The sequence below is a fragment of the Triticum urartu genome, chromosome 5 (assembly GCF_003073215.2).
Source record: "Triticum urartu cultivar G1812 chromosome 5, Tu2.1, whole genome shotgun sequence".
Lineage (NCBI taxonomy): Eukaryota > Viridiplantae > Streptophyta > Magnoliopsida > Poales > Poaceae > Triticum > Triticum urartu.
The window spans coordinates 610,288,975-610,294,974 of record NC_053026.1 but is presented as its reverse complement, the minus strand read 5'-3'; positions in this window follow the sequence as shown (position 1 = coordinate 610,294,974).

Below are 6,000 nucleotides of genomic sequence, written 5' to 3'. Positions count from 1 at the left end.
CACTAAACGACCGGACACCGTCAAGCGGGCCCGGAGTAACCTACAACAAGACCGCCTGGCATGATCCGAGCAGGCGTAGCAATGCGGCCCCAACCCCAGCCCTAGCAAAAAGGCGACGCCAGTGCTTCGCATACATAACTACGCTCTAGAAATACCATGGGTACAGGGGGAGGGGCACCATCATGGCACGCCCGAAGCACGGCTTAAACCGCACCAGGGGCTGCCGATTTTTTAATTTTCTCTTACTTTCAGGACTCCATTCTTTGGAAGGCCTGTTCGGCAGTTCAATTGCCGCACAAACGATGCAAGAACCAGGGAAGCAGACAAGCCACGCCGCATTACGGAACTCCCAGGTGGTCTCTATCACGAGCAGTATACCTGTTTCGCATACTATTCCGCAGCTTGCCCCTGGAACGGACATGTTAAATAGTCCAACCTTTTGCTTATCGCATTATTTGTATCGTTCGGCTTTGATCGCAACCCTCTTTAATAAACAATGCATAGCTTTTGTCTATTTTTGCATTACTCTTTTTTAATATATGTTCCTTAACGACATGTTGCACCCGTACACTTTGGTACGGCCAAAATACGCCAGGGGCTTCAGTACCCCTCAACATGGTGTGAGAAGTCCGAACACTTTAACAAGTGCGGCACCCCAAACTTATAGCATTATATGCATCGGCTCCGAATCATGTCTTGGGTCAATAGTTGGGTTTGCCCGGCTCCTATGTTTTGGTGCCTTACATTCCGCTATATCGGCTAAGGTAGCACTAGGAGAACCACTGCGATTGTGCCCCAGTTGAGCTGGGTCGAGCACCTCAGAGGAGAAATCTAAAACTGACTGTCATGATGAAGCGAGAGCTAGTCACTGTTCAAGAGGTTTTTCGAGTCCCTAAAGACTTATGCCGCTTAGAGCGAGGAGTCGGCTCTGTCCGGCCAAGGCGTGGATAGCGCCCCGAACTCGTTCTTCCGAATACCAGGGGCTTCGCCGAAATTTAAAATTATAGAATTCTATGGCTAAGTGAGAGTGTTCACGCATTATAGTCCGATTGCCTTGTTCGTTGGGCTGAGCGCCTCCCTTGAAGGACCCAAACATGGGAAAAAGAGCGCTCAGGTTTATCCCCAAACACCCCAGCACTAGCGGCACGGGGGCAGAAGCCGACGACTTGCCATCTCTCAGAATTGATAAAAAGCCGCACAGAAGGTAATATTTTAAATTCCAACAGCATTGCTTAGCGCATATGAACAAGTTTTCAGCGCACAGGACAAAATGAGCGAGTTTTACACAAAAAATACATCCTTGGAACATTCATCTGCCACAAGGCAGGCACCCTTCAGAACATCCTTATAGTAATTCTCGGGCTTGCGATGCTCTTTCCCCGGCGGTGGCCCGTCCTTCACAAGCTTGCATGCCTGCAGGTCGACTCTAGAGGATCCCCGGGTACCGAGCTCGAATTCGCCCTATAGTGAGTCGTATTACAATTCACTGGCCGTCGTTTTACAACGTCGTGACTGGGAAAACCCTCACCAGCCGCCGCACCAGCCCGAAATAGCTCCCAGGCAGAGCCTCTCCAGGCCACAGCCGAACTATGAGGCCCTTCATGGCTTGTTCGACCGCCTTGTGGAGCTCGACCAGTTGCTTCAGCTGGTCACTCAGGGGCACGGGGTGTCCGGCCTCAACGTACTGAGACCAGAACACCTTCTCTGTCGAGCTGCCCTCCTCGGCTCGATAGAATGCGGCGGCATCGGACACACTCCGGGGAAGATCTGCAAACGCTCCTGGAGAGCTCCGGATTCGGGTAAGTAACAAATAACTCATGTTTATGTGTTTGCTTTGCATAAAGAATGCCTTACCCGCCGCTATCTTCTTCACCTCATCCAACTCCTGGAGGGTCTTCTGGGATTCTGCCTTGGCAGACTTGGCATTTTCAATAGCCGCCGCGAGCTCGGACACTCGCGTCTTGGAGTCAAGCTCCAAACTCTCATGTTTTTTCATGAGAACCTGGAGCTCTTGCCGCACCTTGCCAACTTAGGCCTCATACTTCTCCCGCTCGATGCGCTCCATGGCTGCCCTCTTCTCGGCCTCGAGCAGCGCTTGCTTAAGGGTCGCCACCTCAGACGTGGCCCCTACAATAGCCACGATAATCCTATCATTTTTTGCAATTGCACCTTTCTATATATATTTAAACAAGGTATTTCTTACCTTCATTGTCCTCGAGCTGCTTCTTGGCACGCCCGAGCTCTTGCTCTGACCGCTCGAGGTTCTGCTTTAGCGTGTCCACTTCCGCAGTCAGTGCGGCGGACGCAAGCAGAGAATCCTGCATACGCATATTGACTCCTTTTTGTTAGACTCCTGTGAATTTTATTTGATCCTCTATTCGGCTTTTCTTCCCGAACGCCAAACAGAGCATCAGGGGCTACTGTCTATGCGGTAATATTATTTACACATTCTTTACTTACCTCAAAGCCTGTTAAAAGGCTAGTACAAGCTTCAGTCAGTCCGCTCTTGGCGGACTGAACCTTCTGGACCACCGCACTCATAATGGTGCGGTGCTCCTCGTCGATGGAGGCGCCTTGGAGCGCCTCCAACAGATTGTCCAGCGCCTCCAGTTGGACGGGGGTCATCGGCACGGTGGGCTTGCTCCTCTTGGAAGGAGGTCCCCCGCCGGACTCTGGAACCTTTGAAGGTTCCGGAGCGGTGTCCGGCCTAGAGCCGGACTTGGAGCCCTGGGGGGTTTCATCCCCTTTACTCCTGGAGTCCGGGAGGTCGCCTAGCGGCGCCTCCAGGACCACCTCCTCCCGGCTTGGAACCTGTTGGGACAACACTTCGGTGTCGTCCGTAGGGCGGGGGGAGGAAGCCGTCGGAAGCGAGTTCACATCCGACGAGTCCAGTGAGCCGCTCGACGACGCGTCGAGCCGGTCTTTGGGTGGGCTGCATAAACATATTTGACATAAGGGAAAGCTGTGCAATAAACGAATACTATGAATTAATCTGGTATCCGGATACTTACAATTTTGCCAGGGGCTTGGCCCTGAGCTGCCACTCCTCTCCGCCGTCGTCGGCGTCGGTGGAGTAGTCCGGAGGAAGGGTTTTCCCCTTCTTGGACCCTTCGGCCTCCCCAGTTGGGGCGGCCTTCCTTTTCTTCCCTTCCCCCGCTGGAGGGGGGTCTCTTCTTCCTCCTCCTTGTCTTCATGGGAGGAGTGCATCTTGGAGTCGTCGGATGAGGGATCCGACACCTCCAGGCGCCGGGCACTCTTTCGAGTCCCCGTGGCCTTCTTCTTGGCCTTCTTCTCCGGCACCACATGGGGTGCCGAAACCAGCAGCTTCGCCAAACAAGCATCCACTGGGCCTTCGGGCAAAGGAGCCGGACAGTTGATCTGTCCGTACGTCTCCTGCCAATCCTGTCAAAGGTAAGGGAGCTTAGATCCCGCATGGAGTCAAACTATGAAAAACTGATACCCTGTAAAAGGAAAAAACAGCTTACCGCATGAGTGTGACGCTGCATACTGAATCCGCGATCCTCGGTAGCGGATGCGGGGGCCTCGGCGCCCTTGAAAAGCACCTTCCAGGCATCTTCGTACGTCGTGTCGAAGAGCCTGCTCAGAGTTCGGTGCCGCGCCGGGTCGAACTCCCACAGGTTGAAAGCCTGTTGTTGACACGGGAGGATCAGGTGGATGAGCATAACCTGGACTACGTTGACAAGTTTGAGCTTCTTGTCCACCAGGGTTTGGACGCATGTTTGGAGTCCGGTCATCTCTCCTTTTTTGCCCCACGACAGGCCCGTCTCCTTCCAGGAGGTGAGCCACGTAGGGGGTCCGGATCGAAACTCAGGGGCTGCGACCCATTCGGGGTCGTGCGGCTCGGTGATGTAAAACCACCCCGATCGCCACCCCTTCAGGGTCTCCACAAAGGAGCCCTCGAGCCATAAGATGTTGGGCATCTTGCCCACCATGCCGCCTCCGCACTCCGCCTGGTTGCCGCGCACCACCTTCGGCTTGACATTGAAAGTCTTGAGCCATAGGCCGAAATGGGGGCGGATGCAGAGGAAAGCCTCGCACACGACAATAAACGCCGAGATGTTGAGGACAAAGTTCGGGGCCAGATCGTGGAAATCCAGGCCGTAGTAGAACATGAGCCCCCGGACAAATGGGTGAAGAGGGAAGCCCAGTCCGTGGAGGAAATGGGGGAGGAACACCACCCTCTCATGGGGCCTAGGGGTGGGGATGAGCTACCCCTTTTCGGGAAGCCGGTACGCGATATCGTTAGACAAGTATCCGGCCTTCCTCAGTTTTTTGATGTGTCCCTCCGTGACGGAGGAGACCATCCACTTGCCTCCCGCTCCGGACATGGCTGGAGAAGGTTGAGGTGGGGAGTGCAGACTTGGGCGCTGGAGCTCGAGTGTGCGAGAATGGATAAGCAAGGGAGGAAGAAGGCGTAGGTGAAAAGGTGGATCCTTATCCCCTTATATGGGTGGACGCAACTACGTGTCCCCACCAGCCTAGTAAAACTCGCTTATCTCCAAGCGCCGTAATCAATGGCGCGGTTGGGTTACCCACGCCCGTATTGATGAGAATCCCGGAATAAGGGGACACGATCTCTGCTTTAACAAGACGTGCCAAGGAAACCGCCTCGCATAACACGCTGAGGTGGGATAATAAAACAACTCGGATAAAGGCTTGGCCGTGGTGTGTCACACTACGGAATACGTCAGCAGATTAGATTTGTGTAAATGTTATTCTCTCTATGGCAATATGTGGAAACTTATTTTACAGAGTCGGACACTATCTTTGTGTTCAAAATCTTCTATGAAGTACTTGGAGGAGGAACCCGCCTTGCAATGCCGAAGACAATCTGCGCGCCGGACTCGTCGTCATTAAAGCCTGGTTCAGGGGCTACTGAGGGAGTCCTGGATTAGGGGGTGTCCGGATGGCCGGACTATACCTTCAGCCGGACTCCTGGACTATGAAGATACAAGATTGAAGACTTCGTCCCGTTTCCGGAAGGGACTTTCCTTGGCGTGGAAGGCAAGCTTGGTGATACGGGTATGTAGATCTCCTACCATTATAACCGACTTTGTGTAACCCTAACCCTCTCCGGTGTCTATATAAACCGGAGGGTTTTAGTCCGTAGGACAACATACAGAACAACAATCATACCATAGGCTAGCTTCTAGGGTTTAGCCTCTCTGATCTCGTGGTAGATCTACTCTTGTACTACCCATATCATCAATATTAATCAAGCAGGACGTAGGGTTTTACCTCCATCGAGAGGGCCCGAACCTGGGTAAAAACTTCGTGTCCCTTGCCTCCTGTTACCATCCGGCCTAGACGCACAGTTCGAGACCCCCTACCCGAGATCCGCCGGTTTTGACACCGACAGGCTCCATTGCAATGACGTCCCTTAGTGCACGCTTCCGTTCCCTCTTGGGAATGTGGGTTGCGTATATCATGTTCACCGTCTTCACTTGTGGGGGGAACCTCTTCTGTCCTCCCGTGTTCGGCAGCCGGGGCTCCTCCTCGTCATCACTATGCAGCCCCTTGTCCTTGTTTTCGGCATTCAACTTGCCGGCCTGCTTGAACACCCAGCATTCTCTGTTGGTGTGATTGGCTGGCTTATCGAGGGTGTCGTGGATTTGACACGAGCGATCAAGTATGCGATCCAAACTGGACGAGCCCGGAGTACTTCTTTTGAATGGATTTTTCCGCTGACCGGATCTAGAGCCTCTGAATTCGGCATTGACTGCCATATCATCGGTGTTATCGCCGTTGTTGCGGTGCTTGTGTCTGTTACGACGTGGTCTGCCGTTGGCATCTTTGGTATCTGAAGTGCCGGGATTCCTTGATGTGTTGTTGCTGCAAGCCAGCCAGCTATCCTCGCCTGCGCAAAAGCGGGTCATGAGTGTCGTGAGGGCTGCCATAGACTTCGGCTTCTCCTGGCCGAGGTGTCGGGCGAGCCACTCGTCATGGATGTTATGCTTGAATGCCGCTAAGGCCTCTGCA